Source organism: Lepisosteus platostomus, chromosome 1 (assembly GCF_059453375.1).
Source record: "Lepisosteus platostomus isolate fLepPlt1 chromosome 1, fLepPlt1.hap1, whole genome shotgun sequence".
NCBI classification, from domain to species: domain Eukaryota; kingdom Metazoa; phylum Chordata; class Actinopteri; order Semionotiformes; family Lepisosteidae; genus Lepisosteus; species Lepisosteus platostomus.
Genome location: NC_142611.1, coordinates 79,855,968 through 79,873,372, shown reverse-complemented (window position 1 = coordinate 79,873,372; position 17,405 = coordinate 79,855,968). Strand labels below are relative to the sequence as shown.

The window sequence follows — 17,405 nt, the reverse complement described above, 5'->3', positions numbered from 1 at the left end:
CCCTTTTAGTTTGCATGGCTGCTTTTTTGCATTGCTGAGGAACCCCATGAAAACAGACACGACGTGGTGCCAAAGGTACCAATCCAATATCGGAAAACTACCTATTGCTGTGAAGGATCACAACAACCCGGACCCTATCCTGATACCAAAGGGTGCAAGGTGAGCATATATCATGGACAGGACTACAGTCTATCACAGGGCACGCACACAGATTAATCCCCGTGGGCTTGGAAAGAACATGCAAACTCCACACAGAAAGGTTCTCCATGGACCAGAATCAAACCCAGAACAAAGACCTGTGAGGCATTAGTAATAACCACCAAGCCATGATCGTGCCCTGTACAAACCATGCTCCACCTCACTCTTTGGGTTTTACTGCAGTTTTTTGTTTGCCTTGGGTGGAGAGTGAGTTGAGTATGGTTTTCAATGTTATTTTATGATATAAAAATCAGAATCCCAACAGTGCAACTTGGTGTTTATGTCACAGGGTTCATGGTGCAAAAATGATGTCACTCCCTTGGGATATAACACTGGAGTCACTCACGTCAGTGACCTGGTCTTCTGCTGGGGCTGATACAGAGCTGCCTAGCTCAGATGCTTAGAGATACGCCCAAAATAGAAGTTTGAATCAGGGATCAGAGGTCAAACACAGCACTGGCAACAACAATTCCCCCCATGAATCTGATTTTTCTGGTTTGAGAAATCCTGGCTGACGTAAGAGCAGAAATAACATTACACAAGTGGGTCCCTGAGACCTTCTCAGCTTTCCTCCAGGCATGCCTGACACTGCTGAGGCTGGCTGCTTTGTCCCTGTGCATTCTGAATACTCTAAACGTAGAGGAGACAGTTTAGAAAAGAAAAGAAAGAGATTAATTAAGAAGGAAGCACAAAAGACAATGAAATATTTAGAAATGCATCATGACTGTACCACAGAAGATGAATATAAAAATCGCTTAATATGCGCAGCTTTCACAGAATATGAATTTAATAGAATCTGCATATACTGCATGCCCTGAGAGGCATTCATTTTCGCAGAGTATCGCAAGGCTACCCAAGCCAAGGTCATCATACTTGTATATTCTGTCTGAGGCCTTGATCGTTTTAGGAAAAAAGAAATCCATTTTTAAACCTTTTAAATTTTATTCTCACAAAACACAGTTACCTTCACTTGATTTAAAATTTGCTAAAATCTTGCATAAACAGCACTTCAATTCTGATACGTTATTAGCAATTGTGTAACTCTTCCTAGAGATTTTTGTCCAAGCTTCCATGGCAGCCCAGACTCCTGCAGCACATGTGCAGGGGTTGATGTGTAGCAGAATTATTCTTAGATCTTGGCGGGGAGGAGCTGGGAGGAGACTAGCTAAATGCAGACTTTAAGAAAATGCTAATACATGAAAATAAGAATGCTGACATCCCTTTCAGCTTCGCAAAAAGAAATTGCTGCGAAATTCCCGCTTCGTCAAATCCAGACTCATTTTTCAAGGACATTAGTGGAAAAAAGGGACAAACACAGGGAACAAAAGGTTTTTTGGCATTACACTGGTCTGCTGTTCATCAGTTAATAAATCTTTCAATCCTGGCAACTTCGGTTCCGCACACAGTACACTCCTGGAAAGAGGTCAGTGGAGATCTTTGTTTTGCAGAGTATGTTGGAATGACAGACATGCTGTCAAAACCAATGAAAGCCGTGTGCATGGGTGGTGTCTGTTTTTATGAGCCAAGCAGGAAACATGCTTCAGAAATATTATGAAACACAATTAACAGGAAAGATGGGTCATTTATCTCAGGCAATCTTTTACAGTAATCGTAGTACATATACATTTGATTCTTTTTTGGTCGTTTTCCATAGCGTGATGGAAACAGTTCTCAGAAATGTTAGAGGAGACCCTGAGTGACGTGCAGGAATGTGTTTGCTTGAACGAGTGAAGAAAGAGGGAGGGCAGCACCTTGAGCTGAAAGGAGTTAGACTGATGAACGTTGACTGAAACAGCACAGATTTACATGAGGTTAAACAAGGATTCGACAGTGAGGAACGAGCTTGGTGAAACCTCTTGGCAATCTTTTACAGTGGAACGCTGGAAAGGGTCCTAGACTTGCTCCTGATGGTTTTGGGGTTTAAATCCCTGGTGAGCCACAGCTGCTGTTCAAGTTATTTTGCCTGGATGGGAGCAGATCTAAGTCACTTTTATTAAACACATCTTCCAAATAAGTGAGTTAATCATCTGTATCACACAGAAGATTCACATTGGTGAGTAAGAAGCATTGGCTAATGCCTGATAGTGCTCAATGTTCTTTTTGTTTTTGTCCTGCAAAGTTTTACATCAAAACCCTAAGGCTGCTAAAATGTAAAACACTCAGAGCACTTCAGGCCTTTTTTGACATCTGTCTTTTGTCTTTATCTGGCTGTTAAAAAAAATGAATCCCATCTACCAGTTACTAGAGATATACCAAGCGAGATTCATCCTCCCATTTTCCGCATGCCACTGTGGACTGCTTCTGATTTTTTCCATATTTTATATTGTGCTTCATTTTGTGCAGATTGACAATGAAGAGTGAAACACAAGGGGAAACGATGTGGAGGTGCTTTTAAAACCAAGCCCAGGAGGCACTTCATTAGCCAAAGAGGTGAGCCCAGACCCTGGCTACTTTCAGGAAACAGCTGGATAACATCCCTGGATCAATTCTCTACTGACTATCAAAAAACACATCTTTGCGCAGTAATTTACAGCTGTTGCTATAGCTCTGGGGTCTGAAGTGTTATAAGAGCACAAGCAGTCTGACCAAGGGCCTCAACTGTGCAACACATAATGACACTGCCGCAAAATGGTGAGTATATGACATCCAGTTTAGAAAAACAAAACAAAAGACAAGACCACAAATGACTCACAGCTGCATTTGAATGATTTTACACGATTTGTCTTTAATCAAAGATAACCCGAGGAAATACAGTACCGGTTAAGCTTACATTCACAAAGCACGGTTCTCAATTTCAGGGGTGTCGAATTCTACTCCTTGAGGGCTGGATTCTCCACTGACTTTCACTTCCTCCAGCCTCTTCCCTGACTTCATTAGGTTAACTGTTCATTACATACAAAAACCTAATGATCCTTTTGAAGTCTCAGAATAATTTATGGGTGTAGATAGTGCAACTTGAACTGTAGGCACATTTTTAAATCACAAACCACATAAGACTTGGAGAAAAAATAAACAATTTTTTTCAGAGCTTAAGGCTATCAGACCCCCCTGCAGGAAGAAATGTGAGAATGTAAAGACCACTGTCCTGAGCTGGTTGATGAGCTGGTAGCTGCTTTCTGGGGACTGCAGCAATCAGTGGAAATCGTATAATTCAGGGTTAAAGCAATGGATGACAAGCACCTTTGCACCCTGCACAGGGGGAACTGAGTGAAGACTCTCTCCAGAGAGAGTCAGACAGTTGTTTTATCAGTAGTAACGGTCGGGAACTGTAGATATCTTCAATAATGATGCCATTTCTGTGATCTGTGACATTTCAATTTAAAAGAAAATGCAAAACATTGTGTTGCAATCCTTGTATGATGTCAAATACATGAACAAATATTATTTTAGAAATTGGCTAAGGTGCAGTGGTTCTTGATTTAGATTTTATTATTATTATTATTATTATTATTATTATTATTATTATTATTATTATAGCAATGCAAATTAATCCTAGAACCATCTGTCATTACAGGCACACCAGCAAACATTTAACAACACACACACAAAATAAAGCTGCAAGTACTGTATAAGTTTTTTTAATAGATCTTCACATCTTGAATCTTATCTGTTGGTATAAAGTGCATCCTGTACAGTGCTTGAATTATCAGAAGGAGGGATTGTTACTTTATTGGTAACAGTTAAGAGGTGGTTAAAGTGTATTGAAAAAATCTTACAAAAAATATAATTAATTTTTATCTAGACAATTTGAATTAATCTCAACCACCCACCATGCGATGCTTGAAAGCATGTGAACCCTTCACCTTTCACGTCTTATACTCTAAGATTTAATTAAGATAACCAAAATATTGGGAACACACACAAGAATATACTTTATATTGTTTCATTATTTATTACATAAAACATGTTTATTTATCAAAAACTCAATAGTCCCTGTGTAAGTGAACCTTTTAATAAGTGGTTGTACATTCTTTAGCAGCTGTGATAGCAACCAAATATTTCCTATAGTTACTAATCAATTTCTCACATCTGCTTTAAGGAATGTTTGCCCATTCTTCCTTACAGAACTGCTTCAGCTGCTCCAGATTTGTTGGCTGTCTTGCATTCAGGTCTTTCCACAACACGTCTATTGGGTTGAGATCTGGACTTTGACTCAGTCTTTCCAAAACATGAAATTTCTTCCCCTAAATTCTTTTCTTTGGTAGATTTGCTGAACTGCCATTGGTTGACCCTTTTTCTGCCCAACGTCGACACAAGGACAGAGGTCCGCCGTTCTTCTCCAGAATATTGTGGGATGACTCTGGATTCATAGTTCCCTCAATGATGGCGAGTTGTCCAGGTTCTTGGGCAGAGAAGCAGCCCAAAACCATGACACTCCCACGGGCTTGCCTGTCAGTGGGATGAGGTTATTTTGTTGCTAGGTTTTCGGCAAATACTGCATTTGTTGTTGCAGCCAAAAAGATCATTTTTAGACTCATCTGTTCTTCCAAAAATCTACAGGATCATCCAGATGGTCTTTTAGAAACTTCAGATGAGCAGTGATGTTCTTTTTCAAGAGGTAAGGTTTGCTCCTGGCTACACTCCCATGTATGCCACTGTTGTTCAGCGTGTGTATAAACCCTTCCTTTTAGAAAAGGTTTGATTAAACAAGGATTTCATAGTAAAAATGTAACATTTAAATAACTACTTTAGGCATTCAAGCAGCTCAGTACATATGTGCACAAACACTTAATACATTCTAAACAATGTTTCTTTGAAACAAAAACATTTTTGTAATCTTTATTTTCAATATAGCCTTATTTGACCATGAGAGCTGTTGTCTTGGAAATGACAGAACTAACTCCACAGGGCCAAGTTCTCCCAGAACTTCATGAGCAGCATCCTCTAACACGATGCTTCTTCCTCTCTTTTATGCATTAATTTTTTATCTTGAAAATTATGTCACTACTCTCATTAAACTTTTAATTCTGGGACACCAATTATAACTTAAAAATGCAAGGAAGTGCAAGACTGAACCACATCGCTACTTGTAATGTCTTTTTCAGTCTTTTGAGTCAAAAACAGTTAGCTGTAACATTTCTCTTCAAAGTGCATCATAATCATTTTGAAGATGAAAAACTCTTCATATCTGTTACAGAGCATTGCCTTTAGGTTTCTCACAGGCTGTTTAAGCCTACAGACAAGGGATTCCTGCCTGTTCTGGAAGAGACCAGAGCTGTTGCACTAGATCTTGTCATCACACAGTAGTGAAACTTAGCTGAGCAAGTGGCCACTGAATTTCCTGTCACCTCAGCAGACGGTGGATAAAAATAATGTGTTTGGCAGAATCTACAGTAGAGGAATGTACCGAAGAAACACATGCATATTATCTGTTCGTCTGTCATCATAATTACAGCTTGAGGAAACACAACAGAAATGACAGCCAGCTCTGATCCACTGTGTTTAAACTGGCGTGAATAAATCCCTCCAGGATCCGTTCCTCCTCAGCACAGCAAAAGGACACACAACTTTCACCACAGTCAGACAAGAAGCAACAGCTGCTTCACAAATTCTAATCACTGAACTGGACAAAGGTAGCACTTAAAACCTTTATTTAAATATTGTAATTTTTATTGCTGTTAGTTATAATTCCTTTTATGCATTTTATTAAAGTGATATGAGATATTTTTATTCATTATGCTATGTACAGCAGTGGTCAACAACAGAGCTGAATAACAGGAGGTCTACTGTGAAAGTCATAGGCTTTCATAGTCATCAGCATAGTCAGGTGTATGACCATGACTGGCAGCAAAACAATCTGCTCTTGTGTGACACTAGCTTTGCACCACCAATGCGTAGATGCAGCCTGGTGGGACTCTGTCCCATTTCTCCCATTCTGCATGGCCAAGTATCTGCCTGTGACTGATCTCTGAGACCTTGATTCCACACGGATCCCCCAAGTGTTTAACTGGGCTCAGGTCTGGTACCTAAGGCACCTATGGCATACCTGACACACAGTCTTCGCACGAGAAAGAGATTCTTACACGAGCAGCATGAAGACACAATCCTGACGTGTCAGGATGAGCCTGAAGAAGGGCGGCGAGGGACTTGATCAACATAGTGCCTTGCAGTCGGTTTACCATCAATCACTGGAATCTGAGTCTGTAATGACTATATCAGCCTGCACCGGCTATCACACTTAGTCCTCTTTCACCTCATTCTGTTGCATCACTGGACCCTGGTGAGCACTGGTCCCCTGTGTGGTGGTCTGGCCTGAAAACAAAATCAGTTCATCTGCCTCCTCACCGATGAACTGCTGACACGCACTGAAAATGCAATCAGACCTGGAACATCTTGCCAGGTTAGAAATTGCTGGCAATGAACAGCACAGATGGCAAGCAACTGTGTGACAATGGCAGGAAGGTACTGGTCTCTTGACAAGTGTGGCATATTACTTCCTTCCCTACACATCTAACACCACACTCATTCAAGGCCCCTCAGGACAATTCCAGATCACCCAGATTGCATCTTGTGCCTCCAGCAACCTTATTTACTGTATCTCTTGCAGTAAATGCCCAGCCATCTACACTGGAGAAACAGGAAGGAGACTTGGAGACATCTTCAGAGAACATGTCAGGGCTGTGAAGATTAAAGATCTCTCCAAGCCCATTGTTTCTCATTTCACCTCTGACGGCCACAACCACTCTAATCTCTCCGTCTGTGTTCTCAAAACAGGTTTTCCGAACTCATACATCAGAAAGACTACCAAAACCAAATTTATCCTGCAGCTAAGATCACACCTTCCCCCTTCTCTTAACGACAGACTACTCTTCTTCTAAATTTTCTCCATTCATTGGAAGTTTCATTTCACACCTCTCGACACCTATTCTGACTTCACACCTCTTGATTGGCCTCTCTTTCTGTCCCCTGCTCCTGCCTCTCGCTCCTCCTCTCTCACGGCCTTTGTTCTCCCTGTACATTACCTTTGCCTACTGCCTTGTCTTTCTCACACCTGAAGAAGGCTCCACGGCCAAAACGTTGTGTTTTCTTTTTTCTTTTTTTCAGCATGGAATAAACCTATTACTTGTTCCTTTGCAGCCTACGCATGCTGACGCAGCTACCCACCTGAAATATTACTTCCTGTGTCCTTCTCTCTTGTTTTTCACCAGGCATGTCATTCAACAGGTTAAATCATCTCTTCGCCCATGCCATGTCAATGCTCGATCAAAATGCTGCCACATTACTGTCCTCCACAATTTGGCTGCTCACATTACGAAGTGACAAAGTGATGAAATGTCATTCATTTCTTTTTTCGTGACTTCAGGAATGCAACACATTTCTGCCTTTGCCCAAGTTGTTTATCAGACTTATCAGTTATTTTAAAGTTCCCATGACCAAAATTATGACCACAGTTTCCAGTTCATCATCATCAATGTTTTCCCTCTTGAGTCTTTTAAGTACAGATTTATCAGGAAGGTGCCTAATTGCAAAATTATGATGACAGATTAACATTTGCTTTGGAAACTTCATGGCTAATGGTCTTATATTTCCCCACTGGTCACACTATTTATGATGCCCATGAGTAAACAATGTCTCAGAAAGCCGATTAACCCCATTAGTGTCTTCTTTGTAATTATCTGATGCCTCACAGTCTCTGCCCAGAAACATTTATGCAAGACCATAGCCTTGTTAGAGTAACATGTTTCAATTAAGACACCAAGAGGTGAATACTAAACGTAAATTAAAAAATACATTTTTCATAATAAAACATTGGGAGGCACAGTGGCACAGTAGTCAGCACTGCTGCCTCACAGCGCTGGGGTCCTGAGTTCAGTTCCTGGGGTGACATCTGCATGGTGTTTGTATGTTCTCCCTGTGTTTTTGCATGGGTTTTCTCCAGATGATCCGGTTTCCTCCCACAGTCCAAAGAAATACTGGTATACTAACTGGCGTCTGGGAAAATTGGCCCTGGTGTGCTTGTCTGTGTTTGCGTGCTGTCTTGCTTGCCAGGATGGGCTCTCATTCCCTGGGACCCTGTAAAGTGCAGTTTAATACCAGCACCACGTCTCCCAGAGACCTCTTCACATATCCAGCAAGGAGAACAAGTTCAGCTCGTTCTGAGGAAATCCAGCAAGGTGAGCTAATGCTATTTGCTCCTTTCCATCTGTGGAATCTCACTTCTGCAACATACTAATTAACTAATCAAGCCAGGTGTGTCTCACTTAAGGTCATGTTCAAACAAAGCCACCTCTTTCGTCATGACAACGAGTCATGCTTCAGCTCTGTTCTCCAGTCTTTAAGAGAGGTGGAGGGGCAGAAAGGGGGCAAGAAGGAATTGGTGATTCCCATTTAAGATAAGGGAGCTCTAATTTATACAGGCATTTTTAAGACCCCTGTTCTGTTATTATATAGGGTCCTTTGGGGACGTTGTTATCCAGTAGTGGACTACAACACTGTACTTTCTTTTTACCTCCAAAAACCTTTCTGCCCAAAATTAAAAGGCAGGTATAATTTCAATTGAATACACAGTAGAGGCTGAAGGCATCCAGTTCTATGCCATCTCATACTGTATGCTCTAAAAGCCTTCCGGAACAATGACTGCTCACTCTATTGATACCACAGACTGATTATCATGGGGGATGAAATACCGCTTTTTATTGAGTTGCCTGTCAGCTCACACAGAGATGAAAATTGAACAGATTCATTATAAGGTGCTTTCTTCTTAATGGCGTTCACCATACTCTAGTGTACACATACAATATGAACATGGTTTCAATTTCAAATTGAATTTGTTGTTCAAATTGAGTTTTTGTAACTACTGTATCATGATTGAAATCTGGTTGCACTAACAACAGCCAGATAATCCTTACAAAGCAAAATAATTGCTCCTTGAAACAATATTGCACCCCAGTACTGAACAGAGCTAGGGCTTGTAAAGTCATAGTTGGCCTCACCTCTATTTATCTAGATATACAGTATGTGAGTATACAGTACATAGTACAAGTACAAGTCTATCCCTAAAACTATAAAAGCATCTGGAATCATAGCAAGATGGTTGTAGGTTCAAGTCCTAAATGTGGACACCGCTGTTGTGCATTTGATCAAGGTGTGTTACTTTAATTGCTCCAGTCAGCCGAATGGTACAAGAGAATGCATGGTTAGGACCATTGACGAAGATTCTTGTATTCGTCATTTTAAGTTAAAATGGGTTACGCTCTAACTTTTTACAGTTACAGAGGATACTTACTTACTGTAAACCTTACTGTAAACCTTGCCATAATTTACAAATGGATCCATTATTTGCAACATTTCCTCACTGGCAATACTACCAGAGGTCTAACTGTATGTGTTGGGCCAATACATCTTTTCAATACCATCATTCAAGATTCAAGAGCAGGCAGGAGATTCTACTAGTAGGTTCCACTGCCTGCTACATTCCCCAGAATGCAGCAGGGAATGAGCTGCTGCCTTTGGTCACCTGATCTTCTAGCAGCAGAGCCACTGGCACTGCAGAGCAGCAGAGCTGTACCTGGGTTTCTTTGGCTGATCTCTGAGGCCAGCATAAATGCCAGTGTGTTGTGATATGAAAAGAAGCCACAAACAGGCTGATCCATCCAGTCAGCATTTGTTTTCAGCCTTCAGCACCAGGCCAGAGGAAGCATAAAAAGAGAATAGGGCTAGGGGCCCATTTAGCAGAGGATCTACATCTTGTTTTCAAATTCAAATTCAAAGAGCTGTGATGACCGATTACAGCTCTGCCAAAACAGATACAATTAACACAAAATTTACAGACATTTACAGTTCATATTATTTGATATTTACATAAAACACATAAGACATTATTGAGAGAAACAGTCACTCTCTGTTCTTCAGGCCTACAGGTTTTCAGTGTGACTTGTGTGGGTGAGAACCAAGTATTATTATACTAGTATGAATGGAATAAAATCGAATTTTAAAGTAGGCTCCTACTGTTGCCATGCCTAAGGCCTTCTTGATGCTTCTCTTCAGTAAAACGGGCAGTATATGCAGTTTCCTTAAATCTAGACTTGAAGGTTGCATTTGTTAAAAAAGCACTAGGCACCATTCAGTGACCTCGCAAAATTATTATTTTTGCACAAGTGTTCATATGAACCACTGGAAAGACAAGGGAAACGAGAGGCAGAAAGTTATGAGCGGTTCAGAAGATTTTCTGAAAGAATTTCAAAGGGTAAATAGAAATTATGACCTAATAAAATGTGTACATGATTCTGTTCCTATAGTGTCTAGATAAGAGTAGGTCACTGTATGAGCACTCTTGGAGCCTTTCATGTGCTGACACAAACATAACATAACCATGAGATGTACAGGAGACGCACATTCCTCTCGGACATTACTGTAGACTGGCAGACATACTGTACAGTATGCAGGTGCCCAAGAAGCCACAGGTGCTACTGTTGTCATGCGACGCCTACTCCCAACTCCTAGTGTCCCATCAGGAGACACTGAGCACAACTAGCGACGAACACTTGGAAAAAACCTAGCTGCAGTGAGCTAGTGAACTAATGGTCTGACTCAGGCTCAAACCCAGCATTGAGATCTGGAAGTCAGTTTCTCTTAGTACAACAAACACAGATAGCAGAAATGCCTGTCTGTATACAGTGGATTTAAACATGAATTAAACAATACCTGTACACAGACATTGCATGAACTGAGAATACTTTACAGAACCTTTAGGTCAAAGTCTTAATTTTACAGCTCCATTGCAAATTAGCAGCCTTTGTGTTCTCTTAACTCCATGGACCTGAATTTGTCAATTCAGTAAGGTTTCCATTATACAGTATAATAAGAGGCTTGATATACCCAGAACAAAGGAGGGCATAGTGTAGAATACCTTAAAGCTTTTAACATGTGACTGTTTACAACAGTTTCCACAAGTGAAATCTTCACTTTTGGAACTGCTAAACTCTATATATTTAAAAAAAAAACACTGATAGAAACTAATTATTACTCACAGATCTGGACTGTACTAGAGCTACTGTACATGTGCCAGCAGAGTCTGAAGACACAGAGTTTATGAATGTGTACACTAAGTATTTACATGAACTAATTAAACTACTGTTGAACACCTTTTATCTTTTTTTTTACAAAAAAGGTATTTGGAGCTCTGTTTTAGAATGCAAAACTATTCACACCATTTTAACAATCCTGATGCTGTGAGAAGCCCACATTGGGCATGGTCTCCTAATGACAAAGAATCTTTGCAGAAAAGTAGGGAGAACCAAGCCTTAATTAACATTTCCCCTTTGACACCTGCATTAATTACCAGCCTCTGATGACTGGAGCTCCAGTCTCTTGGGTTTCAGCACGATGTGGTGCAGTGTCTACGGCACTGGTGGTGAAAACAGGCCACAGGCCACTGGTAGACAGACTCAAGCTGATGAAGACAGCAGCAAAAAGAACCAAAATTCCTTCCCATGAGACCACTCCGGAAAACCCGCACTGGGGTGTGTTTAATTAGTCTCAGTGGAGTTCATGTCCAGTCTCTTGTACCTTTGTTCCCAGGTCTTTATCCCAACATGTACTGAATAACTTGCTAACTTGCTTACGTGGCCTGGCAGTGGAATGTAGTCCATCTGTCCATTATCACCCCAGATCTGTCTGATGTCAATTTCCATATCTGCCCGCCCCTTTGCAGTCTTTGTGTCGAATGACTAAAAAAGCAGTAAACAGATCTACCAGGATCTCTGTCTCAACTATACAATATTCTGAGGTGTTTCAGATCAAATCGGACAGTATTGATAAACAGGTAACACAAAACACTGGTGTACAGAACTTTACACATTACATAATACAGATTATTTTGCTATCTTCACATCAAAGATTGCTAGAGCCCAGCGCATAATTAAAACAGAAGAGCAAATACATCAAAAACAACCAAGTAATAACATTATTTCAAAGCAAGGTGGATCATTTGTGATTTAAAATAATTCAGTGTATCAGTCTGCCTAATGGGTAGTGAAACAGAAAGCCATCTGTGAGAGGTACAAAGAAACTCCAGCTCCATATGTTTTGAGATAAGATGTAGAGGCTCAGGGTTTACAGATTCCAAAGAACATCTTGAAACATATGGAACCAATAGGTCCTGAAGATAAGAGGGACTGTTGTGCATGGAAACCTCTGTAATGGTGGCTTTAATGCAGGAGTCATGTGATGAGAATGACTCGTGTGGGAAAGGGAGCTGCCTTCTGCACAAGATCGACCCTCTGACGTGTGGTATCAGAGAGGGTACCAATGGGAATAGTCATGTTCCAGAAATGTGAACTGTACTTACATCTCCATGTCCCTCACATCCACCAGAGACATTTCGTTCAAGTCCTAATTCAGATCTTTTTTATTCTGTTGTAACAGATAATAACAGGATTTAGATAAGACTTAAATGATGCCCAGAATCACAAGTGTTTTCTGCTCTGGCAGACAGTAAAAGAATTGCTATGAAAAGTAGTGTTAATTGAGTACATTTTACCAAATCCATTTTGATACCAATAAGCCAGATTGTAGCCCCTCACACCTACAGTATGTGATCCAGTATGTATTTATACACACACACAGCCTGTTGTGGAAAAGAGACATACTGTACACTTCAGTATCACTTTTAGCAGCCTCTGGTAGGGCTTATTTTGTATTACTGCCATTTCTTTACTTCCTGAGAGGTTCCTGAGAGGGCTAGCGCTCTACTTGACCTGAGGCACAAGATTGCTCTCAAGACTGGTTTGGTGGTACCCAGCAGTGGAGTTCAAAATTAACCAATATGATCCTAGTGCTCTGTGCTGAAGGTGCCCAGTTTCAATGAGCGTCTCTTTTTCTAGACTGAATCTACAGAGAAAAGGCCGGAGAAGCCACAGATCGTCCTGCTCTCTACCTCAGCAGGAAATTGTTGTCCTTATAACCAGAGAACACAACAGCTCTCTGGTTCTAAAGGAATGCCGGGCAGTTAAGTGGGGCAATCGAAACCCTTAAATACAGCAGGGTCTCAACCTCTGCAAATTTTACATTCGTGATTTTGCTTATTTGCGATATTTGGTCTGGCGAACGCTGACTTGGATGGAAACAGAGCAGAGTGGGATGAATCCAAGCTGAAGATTGTTACAGTAAGTCCAACTTTTAAATGAATTTAGCAGGATAGTGAGACGAATCCACCTAGTGAGTGAGCCTTTCCCTGCCTCTACCCAGCATCCACTTCTTAGCCTGCTCTCGCTTTTGTGTTGAAACTTTTCTTCACTTTCAAATAGCTGCAGTTCAAAATAACACCATGAAAATATTTCTTTACTCTAGACATTACACAGATCAGACATGATGTGGTTCCAGGATGGGTGGGCTCCTCTCCCTGAGAACTAAGCTTGTAGCTGCCCTCATGAAACAGTTCTTGTCTATAAGCTATGAAGGGAAAGCACAGAAACTTACAGAGAGAACAAAAAAAAAAAGAAAAAAGGCAAGAAAAGTTAACTCACACAATGACTGTCTTACCACTCCATTTTCTGATTGCAGAATTGCATCTGTTGGGAGCACTTTTACTGCAGTCAAAATAAAGTTACAAGAACTAATTTCAGAGCTGGAACATCAGAACCGACATGGTGCCTATACTGCTGCATTCCTACTGTAGTCCAAGAACTGGCACATGGTATTGGCACTGCTGCCCTGCGTGAAACTACCTGAAAGGGTAATTCAGAAGGAGGCTGAAATCTCAAAGCTGGTTTGGACAACCAAAATGGATGAATCAGCCCAGTGAAATTTCTATGGAAATAAACAAGTGCCCTATGACTTGACATCTCAAAACAAGATTGGGAAGGAACTTAAACCACTAGAATAGAACCACTGGTAAGCAATGAACAGGAAAGAAAGGTCAACTCCTGACTAAACATCCGGAACATGGACTTCACATCATCAACACACATCAACCCAATATTTTGGAAAACATCCAATCTAAGCACTGGTACTTAATCGACTATGTCAATGTTTATTGCCAGGAGCACAGAGATGTCCACATCACTTCAAATATGTCAGAACTAAGAACTACTGGACCAATGTTCAACTCCAATGCTTGGTCATGGCCATCAAACCAGCTCCCCTACGATGGTTTCAGGAAAAGACTGGAGGTTGCTGTCAAGTAAGACCTCTTCAACCCACGCTGTGATAAAGTTCAACCTCAAGCAGCGATAAAGAAGTGTTTGGGGTGTCCTCAAGTAAAGCAGCAAAAGTGACAGCAAGATGACAAATGGATTCTCATCCAGGCAATATCAGGATTGGTTTGACAAGACTGATTTAACAGGATTGGTTTGACTGATAAGATGATAAACCACAACCTCAAGTTTTCATTGAGCTGAAATTCAGATGAATAAAAAAATGAAATTCAACCACGTTTCAATCAAGATGTCATTAGGACATCAACTGAATGACTTCAACTCCAAGCATAAGACACTGAATCATTAAGACATCACGTCAAAGAGAAGTAAAGACAAAGCAAAGGATTTCTAGCCTTCCAGTGGCATTTAAAATATGCTTGAGTTTTTCAGTCAAAACCATCAAAACAAAAACTATAGCCTGAGCATTCAGAAAGTCAGAGCACTGAGCCCTTTGAGACCTACGGTTGGAGGAGATTTGATTAAAGAGAGAGAGGAAATGATAAGGAAATACCAGCTGAACTCTGGGATGCCAAGCTTGGACAATCTTCAAGAAAGGAGACAAGTTCAACTGTGGAAATTAAATAGTTATCGCCTTGCTGTCCATCACAGGAAAGATTATTGTGAGAACCCTCAAGAACTGTCAACTTACACTTGTTGAGGAGATTCTCTGAGAATATACTGTAAATGTTATTGTTTTTTTATGTGGTATGTCTTCTTAGTTGTCAAGGAATTAAAAAAAAAATTCTTCCCTACTTATTCCCCACTTCTACCTCCTTAAAATGAAACTGAACAAATGTGACCCATCCGAACACAGTTAATGGAGCAACAGATGCTGCTTCTTAAAACAAAGAGACAGTGATTGACAGTTTATCATTTGACGAAAGAGGATTCACACTTTTAAACATAAAAGCTGGTTAAGGTGTAAGATCTCTCCAATTACAAGAGCATCGTCTTGTGTGGATCTTTCAGAGGGATCTGACCAAAATAATCCAGTCAGACTCTGGAAAATAACATTTTTTGTATGGTTCCTAGCTCTGAAATATCTGGTCTAGGACGTGGAGTGGGCACCATCTATGACATCTGCTTTTCCAGAGGCTCGGACAAGGACTGCGTTTTGATTTTTCAATTTCGCTGCTAAATTGCTTTTTCGGAAGTGAGGAGAAGGGTGGCTAATGTCCAACTCTTCCTGTTGAACCTCACAGTGCACTCAATCCTCAATGGTGGTGGACAGGGTTTTCTTCAGTACAGGAGTTCATTAGAACTGAAGGACTCCATCTTATGGAACACTGCTATTTTTCAAGGACACTATTATTCCCTGTGGCATTCACTAGTTATAATATATAAGTTCACTTTCTTTATTAGTCCATACTTTTAGTTCCATATGGTGGTGTTATTTGAGTTATTTTTCTGAGTATAATTTGAAAACTAATATTTCAGGTAAAAGATGTTTTCTATTGCAGTTTATATCCCATCGACATTAAAACTAAACTTAATTTGATCTCCTGATTAAATCCCTGCTGGTAATAACTGAATTTGTTGGGATCCTGGGTGCAGTTCCCAATGAACTCATGAATCATATACTTGAGAAATCGAAGCTGTATGTCTGATCTAGGTGGAAGATATCTGGTGTGTGTTTAACCTCTTGACCTTTTTTTTCCATCCACACATAAATCATATTGCAGAACTGACTATATTTTTGCCTCCCGATCTGTTTTTTTCTGCGGTACACAATACAGAGATCCTTCCCAAGTTGCTATCAAGCCAATTTCTGTAAATCTTTACTGACAGGTCTTCACATGCCCCCTGCTGGTGTTTTAAACACTCCGTTATAACTAAATGAAATGTTCTGAATGCAATTTGAAGCTAAATTGTAGAAGTTTATTTACTAGAAACCATTAATCTGGTATTCAGTTCACTTTCTCTTCTGCCTCGGCACTGCACTGGAAATCAAACTAGTCAGAAAGTAATTACATTTGCTGCTTGGACACTATGCCAAATTTCTTAGACATAAATCTAGGCAGAATTATTACTTTAAATGAAGCAGAGGTTAATCTGACAATGACAAGTTGAAAGAAGGAACAAAAACATGAGGTTTCTGCTGTGAAGCTTTGTCAGGTGTGTGGGAGAAGGAGGGAAGGAGCGATATGAGGTGGGAGAGACTTTAAGGAAGACAAAAGTGCCCAAAGAAATGGAAATCTGGGAGATGATTTCCAGATTCTAAATGGGAGTTTGTAGACTAATTGATATTATCTGATATCAACATAATTACGTAGAATCGCCTTCACTTACTTAACACTTATCTATACTTGATAAAGGCTTTGTTGCCAAAATTGATTTTTTTTGTCTGTCTAAGAAATGCGGCAATGGAAAATAATACACATTTTGAATTGGAGACCTCAAATGTTAGTGTGATTTCTGAATGGCTTTTCATCGGCTCTGTCTTCTGGAGACCGTCAGTGTGAAACACAGAAGGAGGTCCCGCTGAAAGAAGGTTGGGGCAGGGGGGTGATCGAAGTGTGGCTCGTGATTTATGTTGATACACAAAAACAACAAGAGCTGTTCAGAGAAAAACACGAAGCGATGCTGGAGAACAGTTCGAAACCACAGAGCCATTACCTGATCTTGAGGCACAAACCCTAATTATTCCCCAGAGCAGCTGGAGAAACAGCCGCTGAGCTCTGTCTGGAAGCAGAAGCTGAAACTGTCTCCAAGGGATCTTTGATCAATCCGGGCCTAAGGTGGGATTCATGTCCATGACCTGGCAATGAAGTGACATTTGTGGAAAACTGGACTACATGTCAGGGTAGCAAGAAAAAGAGTCCATTATTTAAGCCCAGACACTGTGAAGATTGTCTTGTGTTTGTTAAAGACTATTTAGTCCAATCTGTTGCCTTCTGGGAGAGTAAAATAAAGCTTTCTGGTGAAGACATGAACATTACTGTTTGCTGCAAGGCAAACACAGTATTCCAAGAAAAGAACTGCAAAACATGAAGGCAGAAACATTGTGATCAGCAAATGACATTAGTAAGATTGTTCAAGCAAAAGGAACGACAAATTCCGACATATATC

At 40.5% G+C, this 17,405-nt stretch overlaps 1 protein-coding gene and 1 long non-coding RNA gene across 2 annotated transcripts in view; one reads left to right on the top strand and one right to left on the bottom strand.

The window, feature by feature from the left end:
• The window catches only part of adam19a (ADAM metallopeptidase domain 19a), a 128,383-nt gene that overhangs the window by 108,878 nt on the left and 2,100 nt on the right, over nt 1–17,405 (bottom strand). The window lies entirely within an intron of this gene.
• On the top strand, nt 9,345–16,029 carry LOC148679007 (uncharacterized). The gene is made up of 2 exons (XR_015939960.1): nt 9,345–13,304; nt 13,702–16,029. It is a non-coding gene; the product is annotated as an uncharacterized LOC148679007 (long non-coding RNA).